An 11,390-nucleotide genomic window follows, 5' to 3' on the forward strand; every position below is an offset into this window, starting at 1 on the left:
AGGCTGACTGGGCTGTAGTTGCCAGGCTCTTCCTTCCTCCCCTTCTTGAAAATAGGGACCACATTGGCCCTTTTCCAGTCCTCAGGGACTTGGCCTGAGCACCAGGAGTCCTCAAACAGCTGTGCCAATGGCTCCGCAATGACACCGGCCAATTCCCTCAGCACCCATGGATGAAGGTCATCTGGGCCCGCCTTAGTACCTGACTTTAGTAGGGAGTTCTATGTGCAGATAAAGGACAGCATAAAACCAAGAGACTGTTGTTAGTGGGTGTGTCTATACGTTGCCCTACATTGACGTAGCGATGCACTGTGTCGCTGTATGGCACACTATGGCAATGTAGAAATCATGTAGGTCTACATCTGATCAGCAACTACGTTGTGGTAGCAGTGCACTCCCCCATTTTAGTGCACCACTATGCTGGTGTAGTGGTGAAATCTAAACATGTGCTGCACACATGGCACAGTACAGGTGGTTACTGCGCCTGAGTAATGTCACCAGCTAGTGACATGTGGACCCTCCCAGTGCGCAAAAAAATTGTGTTTCCAAATTAACTATATTTCAACCAATTTTTGCAAGATGGTTTCTCCAGAAGACAACATTTATAATGTAAATGTGGATGCAGAGTCATCGCTTGATAAGTCAGACAACTCTGTGATAATATTAACAGTTAAGTAGGAAAAATCATATACCCTTGTAATGCTTCTGGAATATCTATAGCACATACCCAGGAAAGTACTTTAGCACCTCTCTGAGTCACTTTCTTTCCATCATGTGGTCTGCTGCTAACGTTATGCCTAATAGATATTCATCTTTAATGAAAATGACTCTGCAAGAAAGATACTTTTAATTTAGAATCACATTTTGGCATTTAAAATATGATGTTTCCATTTTTCTCATGCAAATTGTCCTTCATAATAACTGATTGCCTATTTCAAATATTGCCAGCACAAATGTTGTCTTTCACTGGTATGTGCTGAGAGCATGCCAAATTCAGCCCCCTTTCCACACCTCAGAGTCTTTGCCACAGCAAGGGTAGCCCTGTGCTGTTCCACCATAGCCAGGCAGCACAACCCCACACCCAGTGGTGTATCTGGGGGAGCAGGAGAGTAAGTGGAATGGTGCCCCGCCCCATAAAGTTTTTGTTACAGCACACACAGCTTTGCACCCAGTAGCATATCTGGGGTGTGGGAGAGCAAACAGGGGATCAGGTGCAGCTCCAATGCAGCCTGCACAATATGGCAGCTGCTGCCCAAGCAGATGCTACTACAGCAAGTATCCATTGTCTTCAGCGTGCAGATTTTAATGTATTATTTTAAATATACCCTTTTATATATTAGAAACTGACTGTTTTAGCAAGATAAAACGGCTCATTTTGCAAAAGTCTTTAAATGCTTTTCAAAAGTTTTTAAAATGTTTTTCTGTTGCAAGGTAAAACTACGGTCATGAGTCCCTGACTACAGACGACAAAGGAACTTCCTGGTCCAGGCCAATTTTGATTCTCCCTCACTAACAAGGCAGTATCCTTCAGAGACAATACTGCCTTGAAGTGTTCTTTAAAGCAACTCTGTGCTGTAAAATAGTTATTGTTTTTGGCTTTGTGGCTATTCTAGGGGAAGGTGAAGTGCTACTTTTATAAGGTGTTTATTTCAGTTTAAATTTGTCAGGTGCTTTGGGACCCCTTCGGAAGAGAAACAGTGTATGTATATAGAACAACACAGTACCCTGCAGGGATCCCTGAGCTAGTTCACTGTACTCTCCAGACATACCCTCTGTCTCTCTCCTGTTGTTCAGTAAGGCTAATTAGCCTGTGTGGACCACCACAATGACAGCTATACAACTTCTGCCACAGCAACTTGCTCAGAATGTGCTTGGGGAGCTCTGCCTGGTATTGCACTGTGCCCTGTTGACATACCCAAAGTGAGTTAGAGCTTGCCTACGTAGGAAAGATTTACTGCAATAAACTAATTTAAAGAGGTTTAAGCTGAACTAAAAAAAATCATCCACATTCTCATGTGAAAGTGTTCACCCAGGGGTTTAAATCTGTATAACTTTCAGCTTAACTATACTAATATAACTGGACGTTTGTAGACAACACGGGGGATTAAATTGAAGTGGTGTTTTTTTAAAAAGCATGGGTTCAATTTAGGGCAAAGTAAACCCCCGTGTTGTGTACACCTGTGTCCTTACCTCCCTCTCTAGTGGTGGGGAGGGGAGAGAGTGTTACCAGCAGGCCAAGCAGGCCCTGAGCTGTGGAGAAGGGGAGCTGGCGCTTCCCTTCTTGGCAGCGGCACCCTCTCGGCTCACGTGGTCCCGGAGGCACCGCAGCTGTGAAGGGAAGCACTGGGTCCCCAGGCAGCTCAGGCAAGCAGGCAGGCTCTGAGAAAGACAAAAAAAAAAAGATCAGGCTCACCACCTTTTTTTCTTTTTTCTTTAATGAAGCCTGCCTTCCTGGGCTGTTGTCGGGCTGCCTGCACAGCTCCTGAACCGCACAGAGCCCCGTGATTTCCTCCGCAGCTGTAAGGTAGCAAACTTAAACTCCTCGGAGGTGTTTTAGTTTGCTGTGCCCTGAAGTCATTTAAGGCACATTACACCACTGAATTTGCTACACCGGCTGGAATTAACATGCAATATGCCACTGAATTTGCAAACTCATACAAACAGTAGCACCATTATAGCAGTGCAAAAGGTCATTTAACCCGCTTTAATGTGTGGTCTACAAATTCATAACTGTTTCCGTCATTAAAAGTGAGGCAAAGAAAACCTGAGGAATTATATATAGGCCAGTCAGCCTGACTTCAGTTCTACAGCACATTAGAAAACATTCAATTTACAGATACCTGGAGGATCAAGGGCTGATCACTGGCAGCCAGCGTGGATTTTAATTAAGAACAGCTTTTGCCAAAACAACTAAATTTCCTTCTTTACCAGGAGTCGTTACCGGTTTTGGTGCATATAGGGAATGTGGAGGGACATAAAATACCCAGACTTATTAAAGTCTACACTTTAATCACAGGCCTGTGTGCCATTCTTACATGCAAGAAGAATGCAAGCCATAGGAGGAAAGTTGGAAAGAACTAGGTACGTTTAGTTTGGGGAAAAAAGAATTAAGTGGGTGACATGATAGATGGTTTCAAACACTTGACAGGCTGCCATAAAAGATGGAGAAACACTGTTCTCCCTTGTCACAAGTTGCCTAAGGAAGTTATGGAATCTCTTTCCTTGCACAGTTTCAAGAAGAAACTGGACAGGCCCCTGTCTGAAACACTTTAAGAACAGTGAGTTCTGCATCTGCACAGGGGGTTGAACTAAATGACCCTCGAGGTCCCTTCTCAGCCTATGATTCAGTGATTCCTATGTAAAACAATTTCATGAGAGAGGAAAATTGAGGAGCAAAGTTGGGGAAACTGAGAAAAAAAATGTCTAAAATGAGAGAGAAACATTCCAAGAAAGATAAATGAGAGGAGAAGAGAGAAATGTTGGAGGGGAAATCATTGAGCTTCAGGTGCAACGAAAATGAAGCAAATAAACTGTTAGAATAAGTTAATGTGAAACAACACGGAAGAATAAAACAGTGAGCAAAGGCCCTGAAGAGAAGGTTGATAAAAGACAGACCTGAGAAAGAGGCTTAAAATGGAAGCTAGGAAATTGGTAAAGGCTGATTGATGAAGTGGAAACAAGTGAGAGCCAAAGAGACAAAATGGCTAGAAAGATGTTTGATTTCTTTTTAAAATAGTCTGTCTGTTCTAGCCAGAGGGGTGGCTACATGATGTTTGAAGTGTTTCCTTACATGCTTAGTTCAGGGGATACGAGATATAAAATCTGGCCTTTCAGACTGACAGACAAATGTATGTTCAATTGAACTGAATGGGTGTTGTTTTCAAGTGCAGCTTTACAAACTAAAGGCCGGCTGCATGTGTGGAGGCTGGAGAACCCAAGATGCTTCCCTTGAAGGTAAAGGTTTTCCCTCACTGACCATGAGCACAGCAATTTTGCTTCCTTCAGCAGGTTTGCTGAAGCCAGTTCTGCTGCACTTGAGGATGGAGGCCGGTGGCACAAAGTCTCATTCTGCAAATTCATCTGATGAAGTGAAACAGCATCTTTGAGCTTATGCTAACCTGGTAAGGAGGTCTTAAAATTATATTAGATGGGAGATGGTGAACAAAACCCTCCAGCCCTTAACCCTCTGATTAACAGGAAAAAGGAATAAGCAAAGCAGCATAATTCTGGACAAAGAGCTAGGAAGTCTCAAGAGAACAAAAAGAGGTGGCTAAGATTATTAGTTAAATGCAAAAATGTGTGAGAGACTGTAGAACAAAATAATGTACTGAATAAGTCATCAGAGAAAATATAACATGTCAATAAAACATGTATCCATGCTCTGCCTCCCGTACATCAGCAATGCCCAAACTTCCAGCCCTGCCAGCCAGATCAGTGGCACAGGATTAGTCTGTGGGTCAAATCCTGCACAGGGTTAGGGCATAGGATCAGTCCATGGGTGTGATCCCATGTGCCAGTCTGACCCCGTGCGCTGGATGCAACTGTGCACCAAACTGACCCTGCACACTGGATGTGGCCATATGCCAGAGCCATCTGTATGCTGTTCTGTCCCTGGATGCCAGATCTCTGTATCTATATTATCTAGCCTACAGGGCTTCCCACAGGTCCAGAAATTTGGTATCAGGAGAGCAGCAATTAATCCTGCCACCACTCTCCTGCTGCCAAATTTCCAGACCTGTGGGGAGCCCCACAGTCTGGATGATTTGGCCCACAGGCTGAAGATTGAACTCTACTCTACACCATCCAGGATAGTAGCCTACTACTGCTACTAGCTAATGGAGCTGCTGCTTTAACTCAAATTGGAGAAGCCTGTGTTTTGGTGCTAAATTGCTAGGGTCAAACTCTTCCGGTGACCTGTGGTAAAACAGAATTTTAAAAAATCATTGTATAACCCAAATTTTATAAAAGCATAATGACATGATAAAATCAGGGGGGCAAGCTAATAGAAAAAAATTGTTGACAGAACTCTACCAAGATCTAACACAGAGCTCCATGTCTACATTTGATAAAGATATTCCATGCCATTTGGGGTAATATTGATACCATGGGGAGCTAATCTGCATCTCTTACACAGAAAAAGCTCCCACTTAAATTCATAACTGTTCTGCTTAAGGCCTACAGGTTCAGGATCTAACTGTGGTCCTCATTCTCAGATAACAACCTAGGGCTAAATTCAAAAGGAGTGATCAGTTGTCTGATCAGTAAATTCAGGTAGCAAATTAACTGTGAACTAGTTACTGTGCAGTAGTGCACGTGTAGATGCCAACTGGAGCAAATTTGCTCCTGGTCAGCCCACCCACCAGAGGGACCTTAGCAGGCTAGCCCGAAGGCCATGGGGCTTGGAGCGTCTCCAGCCCCAGGGCTGGAGCAGCTCTTTGCCTATCCCAGCCTGGCCCTTAAAATGCTATGGTGACTGCAGGGCCCTGGGCCACCTGCAGCCAGGCTCTGGCCACCAGGTCCCACACCAGTGGCCTTGGGCCAGACGCAGCAGCCTACCCACACCCTGGCGCTGGCCTCTGGCACAGCCCCACCTCTACCTGCACACTTTGTGGCTCTGTGGGAAGAAGCCTACATCCTGAGCTAGTTCGCCCAAAGCAGGCGCTCCAACACCCACATCTGTGAGGGCCTGTCAGGCCACATGCAGGAGTGTGGGCATGACCAGTCAGCAGGCCAGTGCTACATATACAAGTCAAGGTCTTGCAGACACAGTAGGTCAGCATCATCAACTACAACTGCTGGTTGGAGGCTGCCCACAAATCCATGCCCATTATGCAGCAGCTAGACCACATGCTTACACCCCAGGACCCTGGTTAGATCTGCATTGTGTACTCCAGCATGGGCAGTCTGGCTGAGGAGTGGGCAGGAAACCGTGGCAGGACCCCTGCCAGGCCCCATCCCCTGCCTGCTCCCTCAGCCCCCTGAGTGCTATTCCAACCCCCGCTATGGCTGCCCAGCATGGCCCCAGCTCTTTTTAAAAAAGCCCAGACTCACCGGATGCTGCCAGGCAGGAGGGCAATCCCTGCTGCCTCCCTCTGCCCCATGCTGCATGGGGGGACTCTGTCACAAGACCCCTGACCCCCACTCGCTCTCCCAGCCTCCTAATGACTGCCCCGCCCACTCCACCTCCCAGCCCTTTAAAAAAAAAAAAAAAGCTGTGACTCACCAGTTGCTGCAGCGGCCTTGGAGCTTCAGGGAGCTCGTGGCAGAGCCCCCCATGCAGCACGGAGCTGTGGGGGGCAGGCAGCAGGGATTGCCCCCCATCTGGCAGCATCCAGTGAGTGTGGGCTTTTTTTCTTTTTTTTGAGAGCCAGGAGCTGGGAGAGCTGGCAGGGCAACCATTGAGAGTGGGCGCGAGATGGGGCAGATTCGGAGATTCGGCAGATTCAGCGGTGGCCAAATCTCTGAATCAGATTCAACCAAACTGATTTGGGAGAGTGATTTGAATCTACAAATCACATCACTGTCCCCTGAATCAGCCGAATCCGAATCCAAAGCAAATACTAGCCGCTTCGCACAGGCCTACTGGGCATGGTACTGCTGGCCTTCAGGAGCTCCAGCTCCTTCCCTGAGGGGGCCTCTGCCCAGGCACCCAGGTGCTATGCCCCTGGACCCTAAGACACTGCTGGGAGCCACATGTCATCACTGCCAGGGGGAACAGACTCAGGCACACCTGCCATGCCCATCTGGTAAGCCCTGCATTGTGAGGAGGGCCCCTCTAGGGACCTCCCTGGTTCTGCCCCTGCCCTGGCTCTGGGCCCTCTGCCTTCCTGGCCTGGCTGAGATGCCCCTGGGCCCTGAAGTTCCCCCCCCCCAACACACACACACACACACACACACACACACACACACACACACACACAGCATGCAGGTAGGTGGGAGGGAGTGCAAAACTTTGAGAAGCCTGTTCCCCCTCAGCTAGGCAGGCACAGGCTTCTCACACATGAAGGAACATGTTGATACTGATGGCAAATGTCATCCTCAGTTGCAGAGGACAAGGATGTGTAGCATAGGCACAGGTACCCCTCCAGGTGGTGGCAAATATTGCAGGGCAACACAGGTTTGCCTGCTGCACTGTCAAAGCTCAGGGACCTGCACCAGGTTCTCAGGTGAGACTGGGGCACTATGACAACCACCAGCAGCAGGGCATAGTGGGTGATCCATACAAACAGCTCCCCATGGTGTGCCCAGGACACTCTCAGCAGGGGCACACTTGGGGAACAAGGCAGGTGCAGGGGAGGCGGCTCTAGGTTGCCTTTCTAGAGAGACCCCCTAGGGGGAGGGTGGAGCTGCCAGCAGCTCCATGTCCCAGTTGCCTGGGAGCCCCTTGCCCCCTGAGCCCAGGCACAATGGGCCTGGTGGCAACAGAGAAGATGGCCTGGCCTGCAGGGGAAGAAGGATGAGAAGTAGGTTTGGAGCTACACCCTGTCCCAGACTGGGAAGGGGGTGGGGAAGGCAGGCTGCTGCGGCAAGGACCCAGCGGCCCACCTGCTCCTGTGGAGCAAGAGGGGAGGGGAGGCTTGGTTGGCAGCCACCTGTACCTGGACCTGCCCGGCCAACTCACCATGGTCCCTGGGCATCTGTGTGCATACGACCCCCGATCTGAGGCTGGGCAGTCCACATCCCCCGGTATACTGCATATTGTATAAGAAATGTTGCAAACTCTCACAAACAGCCTCTTTCTCCTGACTCTGCAGGTCCAGCAGCTGCACATGGGGGAGAGGCACCAGCTGCCAGCAGGGATGCACTGTCAGGGACACCACCAATCTCAGCTGGGGCCCTCCATGTGTGCCAGTTCCAGCAACAGTGGACCCAGGACCAGACCTGGCTGCTGGACCAGCTGGTCACCACGGTGGAGGAGTGCCTGGTGGAAGACCAGGCCTGTTACATGGAAGATATCATGCATGAGCAGGAGAGAGACTAGATAGACCAGGAGTTCTAAGACAGGTTCCTGGCCCTCAAGGAGAGGCACCTGGAGGCCCAGGAGTGGCAGGCTGCCATGGTGGCCAGGGCAGCAGAGGCCATGGAGGTGCTGGAGACCATCCTGGCCTTGGTGGTTGCCTTCATGCCACCTACTGCCCAGGCCCCAGCCACCTATCCCCTGGCAGCCACCCACCGCTGAGCCACACGTCCCCCAGTTGACTTGGACTGAGGTGAAGCATTGCTTCCACCAGCCATGTCCTCCTGCCCTGACACCCACCCCTGGACCGCCAGCAGCCAGACCCCCAACCTGCACCCTGCCCTGCCATTTTCCCCTGATCCATGAAGCCCCAGAGCAGGAGCTTTCTGCAGCAGGGCCAGCACTACGTGTGAGCTCTGCTGGCCTAGACTTCTGGCTGCAAGAGGGGGAGAAAGCTGCACCAGCAGAGCAGCAGCTGCCCTTATCACCACCCAAGCCTCCCGCCCACCAGCCTCACTGCAGCATACTGGGTGCCTGTCCCCAGGCTCTGCCCCCTATGTGCCCCATCCCACTGCTCCCCCAACCCAGGGGGGCACACACAGGACACTGTATATAGCCTGTATGGGGAAGAGGGTGCTCTATTGGTTGTGGGTGGGGTGGTTAGTGGAGGGGCTCTGTGGGTCAGGGGGGCTCTGTGGTTTGGGAAGAAGGACTCTGTTGGGCAGGAGGGAGAGGCTTTGTTATTGGGGAGGGAGGGAGGAACAGGTTCTGTGTTTGTAGAGGGGAGTAAACTGCTTTTCTGAAAACTGTCTGTAGTAAGCATGGTGCTGGGGATGTGTGGGCAGATGTCCAGGTGGGCTACAGAGGGTAGTACAGGAGGATGTGGTCTGCCAACACCTGATGCCCTGGCCCCTGTTGCCAGGTGTGTCTCACCCAGGGCCTCAGGGGACAAGGGATGGACATTGTCGTTGCTGCCACAGCTGCTGGCACTCCCTATGCCAGGCATGCTCCTCTGCTGCACCTTTTCTGCCCAGGCCTCATGAAACACTTCCCCCTGGGCCTCACAAATGTTACGTAGCATACAGGCTGTGATGATGACCTGGGGGACACTGGCATCCGCAATCTCAAGGCAGCCAGTGAGGGTGTGCCAGCATCTCTTCAGGCGGCTGAAGGTGTACTCCACCAGCGTGTTGGTCCAGCCCTGTTGAAGTGTGCCTGGCCGGGGTCCAGCTGGCTAGTGTAGGGCCACATGAGCCAAGGGAGGAGCAAGTAGACAGGGTCTCTGATAAGGAGAGGCAGGACTGCCACCATGCCCAGCTGGAGGTCTGGCACCTCTGGTGTGAAGCACCCATTCTCTACCAGGGCTGTCAGGGTGAAGTTGCAGAAGACACAGGCATTGTGGGTGCTTCCCACCCAGCTGGTGCTCATATTGGTGAAGCTGGTGCAGTGGTCAAAGATGGAATGAAAGCCCCACTAGCTGTAGTGCGGTGGTCACCATGGGGCAAGCAAGTGATGACACTGCACACCTCTAGGACAGCCCTCCCGGCAGTCACCTACCCCACACCAAAGAGGTGGTCAATGTAGCATAGGCTGGTGGATGTGGCAAGCTTGAGCAGGGCAACGGGCAGCCAGGGATCCATAACGAAGGCTGCCACATGGTGGTGGCTTGCCACTCCAGATGTGGGTGGAGCTGCTCAAGGAGCTCCAGAAAGGTGGCTTGGGTCATGTGAAAGGACTCCAGGCACTGCTTGTCATCCCAGGTGCACTGGATGATGTGCAGTCCCCAGTCTTGGCTGACAGGGCTGGCGCTCATGTACAGCACCAGTGATGGTGTCCAGATGCACAGCATCACCATCCCTGCTGGGGTCCCAGCAGCAGCAGCGCAGTGGCAGGGGGCCTGCGATGCTATGGTGAGCCTGGCCAGGCAGCCGCACTGCACTGGGAGGCAGCCAAGGCTGAGACTGACTAGGGGCAGGTGATGGTCACTGCAGCAGCAAAGTATAGCAAGCATGGTAGCCATCAGAAGACCGGGGCACAGGTCTCACTCCACAGCCTGGGGGTGGAGCAGCCATTGCACAGTGGGCACAGGCTCTAGTGACAGAGTTGCAGAGGATTGTGCTATAACACTGCAGCCTGCTCCAGGCCAAAAACACAGGTGGCCAAGGAGGAACACACAGGGATGGCTTTTAAAGATGGCCCCACGTAGCTGTGGCTGGAGCCTCTAGCTCCCTCCGGCTGCTGCAAAGGGACAGTGCAGGGCCAGAGAAGGCTGGGAGCAGGCTACTCCCATAAGCAGCAAATCTGCTCCCAAATGCCTGCCCCAGGGTGAGTTTACTCCACAATAAATTACTTATTGCACATGTAGATATGCCTACTGAGAGTTAGGGCCAGGGTTACCAACACAAGATTTTTTTTTTTTTTTACTGGCAATGCGCAAGCTTTTTACAGACAACCAAATTTTTCAACTGATATGTTTTTACTGATGTATGTAACATACCTGATGTATGTAACACTGCTGCTAGGCCCTGGATAGCACTTAGAAAGGCTGGGTTCAAATTTAGGGGTTTAACACCAATCCCAATAAAAAAGTTTGGCTATCAGTAAAAAGTTTGCAGATTGTCAGTAAAAATATGTTTTTGGTTTGGCAACCCTGCTTAACTGCAGCAATCGTTTTACACTGTGCTCCCCACAGTCCCCCCTTATTCACTCTGATAACTTCAACACTACCCTATACCCCCCCTGCCTACCCCAAACATAACCCCAGCCTGCCACCTCTCCCCACCACCCTAACCTTTCAGCTCCATCCTAGCCCAACAGTTCTGTCCTGCTTGGCCCATGGCTGCACAACCCTGAATACCTTTGAGGTGAGGACTGAGCAGCCATTACAGGCAGGTGGCAGCTGAGACATGCAGAAGCAGCATATGGCAGGGGTAGGAGTGGGGAAGGGGCTGCAAAGGGCCGAGCTTCATTCCCACTTAGATACCAGGTGGTGCTCCTCCAATCAATTTGTCTGCTGACATTTGAATCTAGCCTCATTCTGATGGTAATGACAGCTCTTCACACGAGCTCACTGTTTCTGGTTTGTTTTTTTTTATGGACAGACAGATGTTTTTACTCTGTTTTTTTATGGATTATTTGTAAATTTAGATACACCTCACATATGGTTGATGACTGTATGTCCTGCTCCATTCCACAGACTTCCTGACTGACTCATTTAAGCGAATATCTGCTCATCTTGTTGGCTAAAGCAAAGGCCACTCAGGGATATGAATCTCATTAGGTGGAAAAGTACCATGAATTCACAGATGTTAGGGTCGGAAGGGACCTCAATAGATCATCGAGTCCGACCCCCTGCATAGACAGGAAAGAGTGCTTGGTTCAGATGACCCCAGCCAGATGCCCATCCATAGATTTCATAGACATTAGGGCTGGAAGG

This window comes from Crocodylus porosus, unplaced genomic scaffold (assembly GCF_001723895.1).
Source record: "Crocodylus porosus isolate Cpor-Errol unplaced genomic scaffold, CroPor_comp1, whole genome shotgun sequence".
Taxonomy (NCBI): Eukaryota; Metazoa; Chordata; order Crocodylia; family Crocodylidae; genus Crocodylus; species Crocodylus porosus.